Genomic DNA, 17,966 nt, shown 5'->3' with positions numbered 1-17,966 from the left:
CTTTGGTAAGGCCAGCAAAGTAACAGGGGACTCTGCAGGCTGGGGAACATATGGGTACCTCACTTTTTCCCCAGCCAACTGGCCACGCTGGGACATGAGGAGGCACTGTGATGTATTCAGAGTTGTGTTTTAAAAGAAACACCCAGAAACATTTGAAAATGTATATTATTATGCCTTTCTGACAGATTGTTTTCTGCCTATGGAGGTTGCTTGAAAGAGAATATTTATCATACCAAAAGAGAAGAAACAGAAATGAAAACGTTTCCAAGTTGGAAGCTGATGTTTTCTCATTTAAAAAAATGTTACTCACTGTTTTGTATTTTCTTCCTCACCCAAACAATCAGAAAGGAACAGTCCTCAATTCACACCTCTGGTTGATCTGTTAGGTATTTTATCACCCATAGCCTAACACACACACACCTGCCTACTCCCTCAGAAACGCCTGCTCATAATTTAGTCTGCTATGTGTCATTCCTAAGAGTGATAAGATTATTTTACAGGATAAAAGCAGTGTTGCATGAAGACATTTAAAGAGTGTTGTCATGTTTCTGCCTGCCATTATCTTTACCAAAACCTGGCGTAAAGAGGGGGAAGGATTCTGCAAATAATCCATAAATAATTTTATGATGGGATTTCAAAAGGCAGCATATTACTGAAAAGAGATAATGGCCAGATAGTGATTTTATGTTATTATTTTAAACCTAAGGCTGGATGAAGTAATACATCACTGGAAATGAGTGTGCCTCCAACTGGTATTGTTTTCTGGGCTTTTATGTGGTTTCAGGAGCTAATAGAAATTAACTGTTCTATCTATGACAAGCTGTACAATGCCATTTGGCACAGATGCAAGCTGCAAAAACAGAAGTTTGAAGATCGAAGCTCATTAATGGCTTCATTATATTAAGAGAAAGGAAGGCTGTAATTAGTCTGTCACCATTCCACTTTTGAAAGCCTACAATGACATAATTTGGGTGTGATCAAATTGGAATCACTTGAGTATATTTTTCCAGCCATATTGTACATTGATCAATAGGGGTGTATATCCACTAAGCCTTACAGTTGCCTATTGCTTAATCATACTTTACATCACAAATGAAGTATCTTGTAGCCTTTGTAAAGATATTATTTTCTCATTACCATGAGATATTTTTCTGTTAAGGCCCGGATTCAGGAGAGCATTTAAGCACATGCTTAAATCCATCCCTGTCCAGGAAAGCACTGAAGCATGATTTAAATTCAAGCATATACTTAAATCCCATTGATTTACATGAGACTTGAGTTAGATCTTAAATACATTCCTGAATCTGGACCCAAAATTGTTAAAGTAAATATTAATTTAAAGATAGATCTGTGCAACAGATCTAAGTGCATATCTTACAGTGTATTTTATAGCTCCTTTTGACCTCTGGATTGTTCAGTAGTTTTTGAAAATTAGGCAGATATCTAAACATGGTTTTAAGAGCCTAACTTTAGATGCTTATTTTTGGAAATTTTGACCTAAAAAAAAAATCTTAAAATCTGTTCTCCACCAATAGAAAAGAACAGAATTAAATTTCTGTAGGAATACAAGATGCCTCTCATACAATAAAGAAAATTTTAAAAAAAAATTGAAATTGAAATTACAGAAAGTTAATTGAATTACATGTCATCTTGAATTAGGCATAATTTAGGTTATACATAATGATATTATATATGAATGCTAAGGATGTGACTAACTCTTTGAAATTATATGGTTACAGTATTTTGAATTACATGTTTGAAGAGGGGGCAGGGAATCCAGTAAACTCCCTTCTATGCAACTGCATTTGCAATGTCTGCTGTGTTTAAAAGGATTGCCCAACAAATTTCCCTAAGAAGTAAAGTAATAGTAATTATTACTGGTAATTAATTTCACTCATGTAAAATCAAACCCATGAAATAAATCGTTAGGATGTTTTAACCGTTAAGGTCCAAATTTTCAAAAGGAATCTCTAATTTTCGGTACCTTGAGAAACCTAGGCCCTGAATTTTAGAGGTGCTGAGTATCAACAACCACAGCTGAAGTTACTGGGAGCTGTGGGTACTAAGCACATCTGAAAAGAAGACACTGAGTGTCAAGTTGGACACTCAGGAACTGGAGCATCCAAAACTAAAGGGTATTTAAAATAATTTGATGCTAAATGTGGATTTACCTTAAAGTGCAGATGATTTCTCATGAAATAAATCATACTCCTCAACCCATTATCATGAGGTTCTTTATTAATATGCTATCTAAAAAGTTATTTATTCAGGGAACACATTGTAAACTATAAAATTGATTTGAGCTTCTTCAACTTGTTGTATGAAGTTGGTTGGAAATGATATAAAAACCAAATGGCCACTTAACTTTTGATTACACATTCGGCCAAAAATAAAACCACACAGAAGACACCGGATATTCAATCATACTTCAGTCCAAAAGTACATACTTGGGAGGAGGGATAGCTCAGTGGTTTGAGCATTGGCCTGCTAAACCCAGGGTTGTGAGTTCAATCCTTGAGGGGGCCATTTACGGATCTGGGGCAAAAACTGGGGATTGGCCCTGCTTTGAGCAGGGGGTTGGACTAGATGACCTCCTGAGGTCCCTTCCAACCTTGATATTCTATGTCTCAATGTCAGTGGCTGGGGGTGCCCCATAGTCATTTTCCAAACAACTTGCAATTCTTTAGCATTCATGCTTTTGTGTCTGTCTTGCACGAGACAGACAGTAAAAGAGAAACCATTATATGTATTATTCGGGGCATCCCACAGGATGTTAGGAACTTTATAGAAAAGTAAAAACACACTTCCTGCCCCAAAGAGCTTCAGACATAAGTTAATGTGTATAAATTAGGTCAAAATGACTACTAGTGTCAATAAGATACAGTCACTCACTATCAAAAGAATACAGAGAAGCCTCACAACCCCTGCAACAGAGCCAATTGCCAAATCAGACCACCCTGTCACTGACAGAAATCTACCTCGGTTCAAAAGAGACTGCTTGCTAAGAGACAAGTTTAAATTAATATGCACATACACCTCCCATTGACTTCAATTGGAGCCCCTTATGGACATCAGAGGACAAAGTATGCCACCTTGGTTAGCATGGGACCAGTGTCACCCCTCCTTTGCAAAGCCTGGAAGGGATTAAAGGAATAGCAAACAGGCAGTGCAACTTGCAGAATGAGAGGAGTGGCACCTAAGCAACTCACTCCCTTTCCCTATTAAAAGTTGTTCTTCCGCAACCACCACTCAGCTGTGGCTCTACTGAATTTGAGAACAATATGACTGATATGGGGAGGAGCCAGGGACAAGCCTCTACATGGAATGAATGCCACTAAAAACTGGCATAAATCCTTGAAGAAGTTACTGATGCTTTGTGCTTTCTACTCGCTTTGGGGAAATCGGGGAGAGAAACTGTTCAAGCACAGCAGGGAAACCAATGGCAGCAATGCTCAGGTGAGACATGCTGCCAGGGGAGAAAGGAGAAAGGAAGCAGCAAGGCGAGACAGACATTCTGTGTGGATGTGAGCTTGGGATTGGGTTCCCTGTGAACCTTCAGACTCAGCACTAAAAGCCATGCAATTCTGTCTCTTTGTGCAACCAATAATCTTTCTCCCTTCAGTTTTAAGAGTCTTCTTCCTGTGCCCGTGTGTTTTTCTGCAATAGGGGAGCATAAAGAGCTATGGCATTTATTCCACTTACTGTACACTATTACTTCTGCTTTTACCAGTGTCTTCATAGAAATAGGTTTCAGAGTAGCAGCCGTGTTAGTCTGTATTCGCAAAAAGAACAGGAGGACTCGTGGCACCTTAGAGACTAACCAATTTATTTGAGCATAAGCTTTCGTGAGCTACAGCTCACTTCATCGGATCCGATGAAGTGAGTTGTAGCTCACGAAAGCTTATGCTCAAATAAATTGGTTAGTCTCTAAGGTGCCACGAGTCCTCCTTTTTGTCATAGAAATAGCATTTTATAGCAGAACTTGTGAAATTAAGAAGTGCTGATTAAGCACTTAGATATTTGTTGAGGCAGGGGTTGAATCTTCCTCTAGTTTTGTGCTATGTTGAACATGCTGTCAGTGCTTAACAAAAAAAAAAAAGTATATAGTTTAAAACAATCTAAAGATTTATCGAAGACCTGGCTTATCCCTATATTTATTCAATCATGAAATTCAAAACAACTGCCCCTTCAGAAACTCACTCTATCCTCCTTAGTGATTTCATGTACAAGCAAAGCAATAATTAACAGATCATCCATTTTTCCTATTTCTGAGCGTTCTTGTAAGCTATAAAGGCAGCAGCCTGCACTTCCCCGATGGTTCCACAGAGGTTGACAAGCACAACAGGAAGAAGTTTAGCAGGTTTTATATAGATATAGCACAGTGTATCTTACTAGGCCGAGACTATATGTTGGCTGTAGTAATCACAAAAATGGTCCAAAATATTAAAGGCAGAGAAATACACAGGAAAAAGTTACAAGAAGAGGTGGCAGGTGATTGAAGCAATCAGAGGGATTTTAACTACTGGTTTACTGACCTCTCGGTATTTACTAAGTAAAACTACTGGTTTACTAAGAGCTTTAGTACTGTATGACCTTCAGGGCATATTATTCGTATTAACTCTCCTTCTGTAAATAACTAGTTTTGACCTCTGAAATGTCCTTAAGTCTTTCTATATTACTGAAGTTACAAAGAATGTCAATTTAGTACTGGCTAGTGAACCCAGAACGGTAGATTTTTTTAAAAAATGTGCTGTATAGCTAATTACCAAATCTGCTGGTTCACAGGCTACATTACTTATCAGCAAGATTTAAATGTTCATACATGTTAACTCTACCTCTGAACACATGACTGGCCAAAACAGAAATGTAATTTTAAAAGTAGCTATTTAAATTAAAATGTCTAGAATAGGGAGTAGTCTGTAATAAAGCTGGGAAATAGGATGCAAAAATTAATATTAGAAAAGAAAACTTGTATCACCCATGTCTATTATTGCTTTTACTAATGTTAATATGGCTTTACACAGTTCTGCATTTTTGTACAGCAAAAACTATAAAATTAGATCAAAAAAATAAAGAAAAAAAGGTAGACATTAGTCTGGTACATTTTGTACCAGAAGAATGAATGAAATGACATTCAGGGAAAAGCTGAAAGGTTGTGTAGTCCATTAACCTGGTTATGTTGAATGTTTCTCTGGAAGGCAAATACCATCATAATATACCTGGCCCGAGAACTGTATTGTCAAAGCACCTAGAGACCTCAGTCAGGGATCAAGGCTCCATTGTGCTGCGCCATGTACACTGATGTATTGTACAAAAGACAGTCCCGGCCCCAAACAGCTTACAGTAGTAGCATATGACAAGAGACATATGGTGATAAACAAGCAAATGAGGAAGAGAAGGGAGAAAGGAGACAATTAATTACGTTTGGTAAGCACTGACACACACAATCATCAGGGGTGGAGACGATTGATTGCTCATCAGTGATGGTGCCCCAATGATCAATGCGGTTATGGGCGTGATGATGATAATGATAATAATAATAATAATTAATAATTAGCAGCCACAGCCTACCAACTGCCTAGACACTGTCAATATTTTGTAGACATTGTAACAGAGAAATCTGACGGACAACAATCTGGTAGTTTTGGATTTTTCAGGGATTTTCCTCTATTTTATGCCACTATTTTATGTTCAGAATTCCCATTAACTTCAATGGAAATTTGATGCTGATCATTGAAATGGCCAGGCCATAACTGGATAGTGAAAATATTTTGTAAGGGGATTGTTGATTAACTTTCTGAGTAAACCCGCTTCTCACCAACTCTACTACCCGATAAAAGTGTCACATTTGTGATACTAAAGCCAAGCCACTTTCAGTCTCTCCATTTAAAAATCCCCATTTTAAAGGATTTATAACTTCACACACGTGATTAGTTCCAGGTTGAAAGTGTCAGAGAGTTTTCTCAACATAAAAAGGGAAATGTCTTTGTAAAATCTGAATAAAAATTGGTTTGGCCAGCATTTTTTGTTTTTTCAGGTAGCTGACAGTTGAAAAACAAAAGATCTGATTCTGATTCCACTTACACTGGAGTGGGTCAGGAATAATTCCATTAAACAGTAAGTGAAACTGGCATAAAACAGAATAATTGAGATCCAAATCAAGGCCTCTACTTTTCAGTTTCTTAAAAGACAAAAGAATATGAGAGAGATGGAGAGAGAAGGAGGGTGAGTTATAGAACATTAACTTGAACAGGCACTTAAGAGTAAATATATTCAACGTGCTCCGCAAGTTTCCCAATATCCCAGCACATTGTGCTAATATCAGTTGAATGGATATTGTGAGGAAAAAATAATTAGGCACAGATTTGAGACATTTTAAAATGTGACTATTCCACATGTGCAGCAAATTAATTAGAAGAAAATTTTCACTAAGGGTCCAATCCTGCTCCCATTGAACTCAATAGCAACATTTACACTGATTTCAATTATATATAATTAGACCCTAAGCCTCTCATTTCAATGAATAAACTAACCACACTGTATAACTGTCTGATATTTCTCATGATTCTGTCAGCTGCAAAAGCAGCAAATGGGTCTAAATTCAAGAACGTTAGCATATTGAGATCCATCATACTTGAGATGGCATCTGGATTTTATTACATTGGTGGAATGCCATCTAGTATTAATGGGTTCTTTAATTTTCTTGGTTTGCAGAATAATGGGATGGGGAACAAAGTTAATCTATCCTTATATACTTGTCACGCACTAAAATGTATAGCATGCCTCTGGACAATGCACAGTACAGGTAAGGTACAGTATATGCTGCAATAACTAGGCACAGTGGGATGGAGATTGGAGTTTCACAATTAACTCAAATTTATTTGCTTTAGAATATTAAAGATGTTTCACAAAATTTTAAAAATAATTTTTCACTCACTCAATCTCCTTTCCACTATCTCATGGAAGATCAAAATCTGAATGTTTTCTTAATGGCTTAGTCTCTCTCTGTTTCGGGAACTGTTAGTGAATTGGTTGTTATGGTACTTCTATTTTTAAAAGAGCAGACTTCTGTCTTCATCTAGATCTGGAAGCACAAGCTAAATGAGAATCAAAAAGTATTTAAAAATCAGTATAATGGGAAATTATGGAGCAGGAAAGTACATTCAGAGTGTGCCTGTATCCCAAACTTTATTGTTAGACTAACAATAAATTCTGCCATTAAAAAAAAATCATTTTGAAAACAAACATAGCTTGAAACAGGATGTTTGCTATAACAAGTTTTAAAGTTATATCCCTTTCTGGTCCTATACATCTTGAAGCACGAACATTGCTGTTATATATTTTTCTCCTTTTATTTAAAAAGTTATTTAGTTACCAAAATTTTTTAAAGTATTCATGTTTCATTATTGGTTAAAATGATGACTGCTACAGAATTTCTGCTGCATAGAATCATACAATATCAGGGTTGGAAGAGACTTCAGGAGGTCATCTAGTCCAACCCCCTGCTCAAAGCAGGACCAATCCCCAACTAAATCAGCTTATGTCAACCTCCAAAATCAAAATGGGAAACCTTTCCCCTCCCCTAAACTCATAAAACTTTATAAAAGTGCACATTTTCAAGTAATCACAGAAAGAATAAATGTAAATCAATATAATTTCCTACCTACATGTATAATTTCATACATTGGTATGTGCAGACATAAATACAATTGATAGTGTCATCTAAACACAGTACAGCACAATACTTTGAGTTTATCAGCTGATATGCTAAGTGCATTTTGTAGCACTGAAACCACAATTAAATCTTCAGCCCTAACTCTTAATAGCATGGTTTATTTTTCTGATGATATTGTGGTCAGCAAACACAGGAATTTTGTCTGTTTGCTTCGTTTATAAGTAATGAGGCACCTGAATTTTCACTTGCAGTTCTTGAGAGTCCCCTCTATCACTTTCAAGAGAAGTGCACAGTTGGACAGGATGAGAGGTATGGAATTAGACCAGGGGTTCCCAAACTTTTCTTCCCTGAGCCCCACTTGTGCAGCTGCAATACGCATAAGGCCCACTATTAATACTTCTTGAGGAAATTATTTATTACATACATATAAACAATAACACTGTAAATAAACAATGTATGTTTCCTTTTCGTTTTAAGGTATACAATTGAATTATAGAAACCCCTAGCAACATCCAGTCAAAGAATTGCTTCAAGATCTTTGAAACCAAACAGTTTTAGTAAAATTACATTTTAAAAAACGTTGAGAGCCAAATGTGGTGTTCAAACAGGAAAAACACAATTTTGTATAAAAACTGAACAAGATTACATGAGTCACGTGGCTTTAAAGATTTACTAAGAGCTTGACCAGAGGATGCAGTTACAACTTGCCCCCCTGAATCACCCAGGACTGTGTCGCGGCCCACAGCCCATATTTGGGGATCCCCTGATTTAAACCACTCTTGGGGAAAGTATCTCATATCACAATGACAGACAATGCTGTTTCTGGCAAGTTGGACTGTCTCTATTCTTTTTTCTCTGAATACCTTTACTCTATTTTTTCCCTACCTCTTCTTTCCCTCTTTCCCCTTGTTTCTCTCCACTCTCCCCCTCACCTTCACTTCTCTTCTGTCCCCGCCTCATCTTCATCTACCACCTCTCCCTTCTAATCCCTCCTGCTTCACTTTATATTTCTCTTCTCTCCCAAGAACAGGCTTTCCTCTCACCATCTCTTCCCCATCTTTCTGTCTTCCCTTCTTTAACCCTACTTTTACCCTCCAGTCTCTGTGCCCGTTTTCTTTCTTGCCCCAACTCCACTCTGCATTTCCTTGGTTGTCTCCATATGGTTTTCTCTACTTCTCCCTTTTTTTCTATCCCTGTGTCCCTTCTAACCACCCCTCTGTACAAAATCCCCTGTGCATCAACAATGGAAGTTTGGGTCCCGCTTTCTTACACCTTACAATTGGCACCATAGACTAGTTCTAAAATTATACTTGTTTCAGAGTAACAGCCGTGTTAGTCTGTATTCGCAAAAAGAAAAGGAGTACTTGTGGCACCTTAGAGACTAACCAGTTTATTTGAGCATACTTGACGTTCCCAAACAAGAAACTTGTAGATTTTATTATGAAAATTACTTCTAACAGAACAGTGGTCATCAAGTGTGGAGATGGTTCAAGTCTCCCACATTGAATGAACAATGGACTTCCACAGGAATCTGTACTCATCCCAAAGCTCTTTAGCATATATATACACAGCTGACCTGCCACCCACCTTGGCAACTAGGTTCGTGTACACCGATGACATCTGCCTGGCAATAGCTAGAAGCTGTGAAGAGCTGGAATCCTGCCTGTTATCTGACCTTGACATAACACTTTACGAAGTGGGGACTTAAATTAAACATGCTGAAGACACTGACATCTTGCCAACCTGTTAGCTCATCGACAGCTGCAGGGCCTTCTGAGCAATAAGCCAAACATTTCTGAACCATACCCTCCTTATTTATGCCCTCTGTCTTTTTGACAAACTATCGAGAAGACACGCACCAAAATCCAGTCGTAAGTTGCACTCCTCCGCAGGCTTGCTGGCAACTCATGGGGGCGGGGGGGGGGGAGCAATGCAACCATATCTACCAATGCCCTAATTGTTGCACTTGCCAAATACTGCATGGCACCCTGGGTCTCCAGTTGTCAATGTGGCAAGTTGGTGTCAGCAATCAACTCTGCCCTTTGTATCATCACTGGTGCGACCCAGACAACTCCAGTTTCCAACCTTCTGGTCCTGGCAGACATTGCTGCCCCAGCAATTAGGCAGGAAGGCCACATGACTGTGTGTAGCCAACTATCAAGACAGCCTACTTTACAATTTCATCTCAAAGTCACATCAAAAATGCTGATTCATATCCAGACACCCATTTTCTGAAATAGTTGTGCTTCTCAGACAGTGCATCAGACACGACCTTTCTAAGGAACAGTGGCAACAGGCAGTGCAGGACTATATTTTGGATCAATGGTGCACTTCTTGGCAGATAGTCAACTCATATCTGCATCCCCTAGTCTCATCCCAGATCAACTCTCGCATGCCCCTCAGAACACACATGTGAGTCAAAAGATCCTTCTTCATTACAACATTGTAGTCACAGGAGGAGATTAACTTACATCTTTACCTTTGGAGCTTCTTGCGCTTCCCATCCTGCCACTATGGAGCTCAAGAATAAACACCACGCCATCTGGTTATGGACTGTCCTCTTTATCATCTTGATGGTGGATGGATGCGCCTGACATCTCCGGATGATGCTGCTATGATGGATTGGCTACATCACTTAGTCCAACACCTAATTCATTGTTTGTGCTGCCACGCAGTGCACCAGTCACCGTCTGGTGTCTCCCCCTCATCATTTTGAGGATTAGCTCGAGCTAGAGGCCCTCCTTCCACAGTTTCTTTTCCCCACATCTTGATTCGATCCGTGGCTTCACTCACTCCCATATCTGCAGCTCTCTCCTCATGGCTTGGCCCCCTGGACAGGTCACTTAAGTCCTCCATGTCAAGGTTCCTTCCCCACTCTGAACTCTAGGGTACAGATGTAGGGACCTGCATGAAATCCTCCTAAGCTTACTTTTACCAGCTTAGGTTAAAACTTCCCCAAGGTACAAAATTATTTTACCCTTGGATTTCCACTGCCACCACCAAACTTTATCTGGGTTTACTGGGAAACGTGGTTTGGACACGTCTTTCCCTCCAAAATCCTCCCCCACTTCCCACTTCCTGGGGAAGGTTTGGTAAAAATCCTCACCAATTTGCATAGGTGACCACAGACCCAAACCCTTGGAGCTGAGAACAATGAAAAAGCATTCAGTTTTCTTACAAGAAGACTTTTAATAGAAGTAAAGGAATCACCTCTGTAAAATCAGGATGGTAGATACCTTACAGGGTAATTAGATTCAAAACATAGAGAATCCCTCTAGGCAAAACCTTAAGTTACAAAAAGACACACAGACAGGAATAGTCATTCTATTCAGCACAGTCTTTTCTCAGCCATTTAAAGAAATCATAATCTAACACATATCTAGCTAGATTACTTACTAAAAGTTCCAAGACTCCATTCCTGTTCTGTCCCCGGCAAAAGCAGCATACAGACAGACACAGACCCTTTGTTTTTCTCCCTCCTCCCAGCTTTTGAAAGTATCTTGTCTCCTCATGGTCAGGTGCCAGCGAGGTTACCTTTAGCTTCTTAACCCTTTACAGGTAAGAGGATTTTAGGTCTGGCCAGGAGGGATTTTAAAGGGGTTTACCCTTCCCTTTATATTTATGACACTCCCCTTCCGGGGAATCACAGTCTTTCTAGACCCTGCTGTCTAGTTGACCTCTTCCACTCCCTTAGACACTACCCAGTGGCTGGGGGGAGGACCTGGGCCCACCCACTGCTCCAGGTACTGGCCCAGGGGCCATCTGTAGAGCCCTGCGCAAATACAAATTTATATCCATGAATGTGGATATCCGCGGATATAAATCACAGTCCGCAGGGCTCTCCCAGGAACTGCAGCAGCAAAAGGAGCCGAATATGGGGCTGCCGCTCCTAGGAGCCAGGGCCAGCAGCTCCTCCAGCATTGCTGTACCGCCCCCAGCCTGCCCATTGGGGCGGACACAAGGCTCGCCTGTAGCTGTCCCTGGTCGTGCTCTTGTGTTCAAGCGGCATGCATGCCCCCAGACAGGAGATGCAGACAGCTGTGTGGGGCTGCCAGCATGTGGCGCTGGCTCCTGGAAGCGCAGCCCCATGTTCTGCTCCTTTCACCGCTGTGGACCCTGGGAGAGCCCTACGGTTCTGCCAATACCGATTTATATCAGTGGATATCCGCATCCATGGGTATAAATTTGTATCCATGCAGGGCTCTAGCCATCTGTACCACAGTCACCTACAGTAACTCCTCACTTAATGTTGTAGTTACGTTCCTGGAAATGCGACTTTAAGAGAAATGATGTTAAGCGAATCCAATTTCCCCATAAGAATTAGGTTCCAGAGAAATTTTTTCACCAGACAAAAGACTGTATATATATATATACACACACACACACACACACACACAGTATAAGTTTTAAACAAACAATTTAATACTGTACACAGCGATGATGATTGTGAAGCTTGGTTGAGGTGGTAAAGTCAGAGGGTGGGATATTTCCCAGGGAATGCCTTACTGCTAAATGATGAACTAGCAATTGGCTGAGCGCTCAAGGGTTAACTCGTTGTTAATGTAGCCTCATGCTCTACAGGGCAGCAAGAATGGAGGGAGGGGAGACAGCATGGCAGACAGAGACATAAACCGTGTGTGTGTGAGAGAGAGATGTGCATTGCCCCTTTAAGTACGCTGACCCCACGCTAAGTATACTGCCCTGTTAAGCAGATCAGCAAGCTGAGAAGGCAGCTGCTGTCGGAAAGCTCCCTCCATCTTGAGCCTTGTTGTGTGTCCCCTCTGCTCTATGGAAGATTGGGTAAGCAGGGTGCAGGAGCAGGGGGACACCCTAACATTAGCTCTCCTCTTCCCTCCCCCCCCACCCGCACAGCAAGCAGGAGGCTCCTGGGAGCAGCTCCAAGGCAGAGGGCAGGAGCAGCACATGGCAGTGGGGGGAGGGACAGCTGAACCGCCGCAACTGATAGCCTGCTGGGCGGCTGCCACACAGGGACCTTAGGGGAGTGGGGAGCTGATAGGGGGGCTGCTGGTCCATCCTGGTTCCAAGCCCCACTAGCTAGCTGCAACGGGCTGCTCTTCCTGCAAGCAGTGGACAAAGCAGGCCGCTGCCAAACGACGTTATAAGGGAGCATTGCCCAACTTTAAAAGAGCATGTTCCCTAATTGATCAGCAACATAACAACAAAACAACATTAACTGGGACGACTTTAAGTGAGGAGTTTAAGTGAGGAGTTACTGTACTACGTTCCTTTGCCTCGACTATCGCTGCACTTCCCTGAGCCATGTCCCTGAAGCCAGAGCACCCTACTCAGTCCCAGCTGTCCTCTGGAGCTCCTTCTCTACTCCCCAGATCCCTGCCTGCACTGCTCTGTCCAAGGTACTAAAGGGTTGCAGCCTACTAAGGACACAGTCTTCTCTCCTTGAGCCCCCAGCAGCTACTGATCCTGCTCTGGCCCTGCAACTCTTCTTATATGGGCTGCTGGGCCTGGATTGGCTGCTCCTCACAGCGCCCCTCCTATTGGCCACTTCCCTGCGCAGCCTCCCCAGGCCTTCTTTAACCCCTTAAATACCAGTGCAGGACACACGCCCCATCCCAGTGCCATCAGAAGACATACTTCAGAAGGTTAACAGGACTGTAAATCACTACAGCACATCAACTTGTCAAAACAGCTGACTAAATACAAACATTATTCACAAGATAAAATCTAAATCCTCTCTAAATAACTGTTGTACTAAAGGGAGGTTTCCCTGCCCTAATGCACCTAATTAACGTTATGCACAATTTAAAAGGTTAAAATAAAGATTATCAGAGTCCTCTGAGTTCTTAAACTTCTTTCTAATGTTTCCTAAACCATACAAACCTTATTTCCTTCTTTACAGATAACAGGAGTTAAATCTCTTCCACAGCTTATCTGCCTGCTTTGGAGAAGAGAGTGGGAGGAGGGCAATGCTGTCAAGTCCTTCATAGCATTAAATTATTCCAAACAGCAGAGACCCTTGTGTAACAATGTTACACTTCAGAGTTTACTCCTTTATGTTCCAATAGAGACATGAAGTGGGGTTCTGTTACATTTGAGTTATACCGCTATACTGAGCTATTTATTCTGAATCAACATAGAAGGCAATTAAAACATCTAATGAAGAGGCAGAAGTTTGTCTTGCACTACTTTGGAGAAGGAATGCCTGAATATTGAAAGGGTCTATACTCTGAAAGATGGATTTCTTTTCACTGGTGTTTATGCTTCCCACCCCCAGGCAGTGATGTGGGAGATTCAACCACTGCAATCCCCAGAAAGCACAGCCTACTCATAACTGCCAGCAGGGATTCAACTAGAACTGTACTGCAGAGATCTGCAGCAGTCTGTTTCATCAAATATTCAGTAATGCTTTCAAAGCCAAATAAAGATCTTATTTGCTGCTCCCCCCCACCACTATCCCCTTTTGTAGGTTTCCACGACCTTTATGTAAAAGATTTGTTGCCTAAACTGTACTTAGGAAAAAAATAATCTGTAGCCACATCATCTCGTGTTATTTTATATAATCTATGTAATTATAAGACCAATAATAAGTAATTACTACTTAAAGGTAAGTGAAGTCTCATAGTCAGAAGCTAAGAACCAATAACAGTAAGAATGTAGTGATCTCTCTTCCCTTTCTGTGAACTAGTGGAAAAGCAATGAAATTGTCTGAAGCTGATGCCAACTTCTGCATTGCAGATAAATTCAAACTAGTACTGAAATTAGCTAGAGCAAATATGCTCCCAATGAAGATTTATTAGAGGGATACTATACAGAAAAGAGTTATATTAGAGCAGAAAAAAATAACTTTTACCACTCAATGATGGTTGTTAGGTTGTTAACATTGAAAGCATTTGTAAAATGTAATGTTCACTGTTGATTTTATTAGTTTACTCTTAAATTTTATCTAATTTTTTTAATTAGATTAAGAAAATTAGAAGTTAAATATGCCTTGCTCTGAGCATGCGCTGCCGCTGGAGGAGATGGCTCCCTTAGTCGTTTGTGACATAGCGGGATTAGCCATGCTCATCTGAGACCCTTATGGCTGATTAAGGAGTAGTATCGGTGGGTCCAGAAGCAATCCTCTGACAGAGGATAAATGCTTCCTTTTTTATTATTACTACTATTTAGTGAGTTACTGACTGGTTGCAGCACATGATTGTGTAGTCCTCACTCACATCACCAGTTGTCACAGGCAGCTGGTGAAGATATTTTTGGTGGAGGGAGGGGGACTGTGCTTGCCCTGCACTCATCCCGCAACAGAGGCTCCTGTCCTTCAGGGCTGATCCCAGTTCTGCATTCCAGTCAATTGGCTCTCACCACTCAGATTTGGAGGTGCCTGCCACAAAGTTACTTGATGAGCACATCTGGATGCAGAACACCCCTCCCCACTCCCTTCCTGGCCCTAGTGCAGGAGCCTCAGGACTTCTTCTCCCCCTCCCACCAGGACTCTCTGCTACCCCCATAATCACCTGAGGATCTTCTCCCTCCTCAGGACTACCCTTCACCCCCTAATCCCTTCAGGATCTCTCCTCTTCCCTGCGAGCCTCATCCTGATCCCCAGTGTGGGGACGCTAATCTCTGCTCCACACCACTATCACACTATCATCTCCTCCACCCGGGAGACCCCAATTCTTCACTCAGACAGGCCTCTCCTGCTCCTCTGCTGGGGCTCAACAAATGCCATAGCTTTTCTTCCCTGGCCTGAGGCCCACTCTAGATCTGGCTGCTGAGCCTTCCTGCACAGCAGAGCCTGCTGCAACCAGCAACTTTGCAAATTTCAGCCCTCCCTTGACTCAGGAATCTCACTCAACCTGTTGGGAATCCAGTGTGCAGGTGGCCCACTCCCCCCGATGAAGTCCTGCCCAATCCCATTCCTCGCCCTGCCACGAGCAGACACAGGACTTTGCCACCCAAGTGGAAAGGTGCACAGGCATCAATGAGGCTCAGAAAATAACAATGCAAAGAGAGATTCGGAGGGGACGGCGCTCTATCTTATGATATTCTATGATTCTATCTTGTCACCTACTATCTATGCTAGTTATGTGTCTCACGTGCACATATGCGCACAGTTTTTGTTTATTCACTCAGGCAGAATTTATTGATCTCAAAAGGCATTTGTGCGTGTGTTATATATGTAGGTACTGTTCCTCTTCCTCACTGATTTCAAAATATCAAAGCAAATGTGCTTTGAACACCAAAAAGAAGAACTTTTTCAGGAGGCATTCGGAAAGGATGAATCATACTCACCATGAGTCTAATTACTGAACTCAACAGAAGGCATATAAATGCACTGTCACATTTCAAACTACATTTAATTTGATAAAGATTTACCATGATTACACAAGAATACCTCCTTGTACTTTATAATCTGAGTTACTAAATACAGAGAATCTGATATTAGTAGATTAGAAGGCACTTTTTATTTCCCAAGTATGTGGGAATGTGTTGTTGATGTAATGTATTTACATACCTTTAAACTAACAGAATCATTAAAGTGCTCTGAAAAATTACTATGGCCAGCTGAAACAATGATTAGAAGGTTTCATCTGTGCTTGTCCTTTTCCTAATTCATCTGTCATTAACAAACCAAAACTAGCAAATGAACCATGTAATATTGTTTCCAATAATAGCCTCAGAAAGACTGCTTTGTTACAGATAATTATTCAGAAGCTATCGAACTAGGGTATCTTGTAATATAGCCTTTTATAAAAGAAATCTCTGGAAGCCTAGACCTGTTTGAATTTTCACTCAACCCTTCCACACCATGGTAGAAGAAGGGCTATTCAAATGCTAATCAAAATTAAGAAATTTCATTACACTCTAAAACCACTGAGACAGTAATAATGTAGACATGAGAGAGCTTCTATGTCCCTGTCAGAATCAAGATTGCCCCATTTTCTCCATTCACACCACAGCCAGTCCTCAAAGCTATATTCACCATTCTTCTGGACAAGGGAAAAGAGGCTCCATTCAAAACTTGTCAATACTCAGCCCTTAATTACCCCAAGGAGTCACTGTAGGAGGACATAAGATAAATACCTATAGTCTTCTCCCTGTGGTGATCATATCATCATTACTCCAATCCAAGGAATGAGAGCCTGGACTAGAAGTGAACCCAGATATCTCCATAGGACACTTTAGTACACTACTGCTTGCCAACCTAATAACCAGAACCTTTTATAGAAAGTTCAATAGAATTTAATAGGGAATGTACCAATAGGGATTATAGAAAAGTAATAAGGGTCTATAGAAATTACTTTTAAAAAACAGAATTTAATAAACAAATCTTTCTATAGGCTTTTTGAATCATTGTATACCAGCAGAATTCCATAGCAGAAGTATAGTTATTTATTACATTTTCTAGAATGTGTCAAAAACTATAGAAAAGGTTGTTCAAGGATTTTTCAGTACAGGTTGTCTTTACTTCAGTTAACTTACAAATGCAAATAGAAATCAAGTATCCTCTTTCTCCTCCTGCCCCTCACATTCAAAGAACCCCCATTTAAGCAACTCTGACTCGCTAGCATTTAGGATATATTAAAAGATTTAGTACCACTTGAGAGGTCCCAGTTCACATTTGTTTTAAAAAGCTGACATTGTTTATACTTATAATGCTGTATAGTTTTTCCCAATCAAACAATAACCCCAAACACTGTTTCTCTAACAAGACAAAGAACACTGTCTATTAAGGTGGCTTGTATCTCCCACTAATGTAACTGGGAATTTTTAGTGTGAAAGCATGGCAGATCAGACCTGTTTTATTTTATTAGAATATGTGCAAGGTTAGACAATGTAAACAAAGTAGGAAACAGGCTATTTCATCTATCAAAAGAAAATATATCAAAATTGTAAAGAATTAAACATTCCTACACAATTCTTGCATTCAAAATATAACCATTCACTAGAAAGACTAAAATTACATTTCTCTGTAGTTTGGAGTGGGTGAGAGGGAGTTCCCACTGACTTCAGAAGGCATTGTGCATGCTAGGACTGCAGGATCCAGCCCAATTTAGAAATGAAATCTGAATTTTTTTTTAAAGAGACAGAACATACTTAAATGTGTTATTCCAGGAAGGCTTTTCACTCACTTTTAAGAATTCAGTACTAATTGACAGTTCAGTCATACATAAGTCACCCACAGTGTAAGGCTGTACACTGGAGTGTACCACCCCAAAAGGAAGCTCAGGGAGGAGTTCCCCCTAGAGAAAGCAGAAATCTTTCTGCAGTTTCCCAGCATGCCGGGGAAACACTCCTACTGCCACGCCACTTCAGG

The 17,966-nt window shown here is 40.7% G+C and overlaps 1 protein-coding gene across 1 annotated transcript in view; it reads right to left on the bottom strand.

Annotated features, from left to right (window-relative positions):
• Positions 1–17,966, bottom strand: part of RYR2 (ryanodine receptor 2) — a 743,716-nt gene that overhangs the window by 628,535 nt on the left and 97,215 nt on the right. The gene's annotated exons all lie outside the window — the stretch shown is intronic.

This window comes from Eretmochelys imbricata, chromosome 3 (assembly GCF_965152235.1).
Source record: "Eretmochelys imbricata isolate rEreImb1 chromosome 3, rEreImb1.hap1, whole genome shotgun sequence".
NCBI classification, from domain to species: Eukaryota; Metazoa; Chordata; order Testudines; family Cheloniidae; genus Eretmochelys; species Eretmochelys imbricata.
Note: the sequence above shows the minus strand (reverse complement) of the source record. Positions and strands in the feature narration are given on the sequence as shown.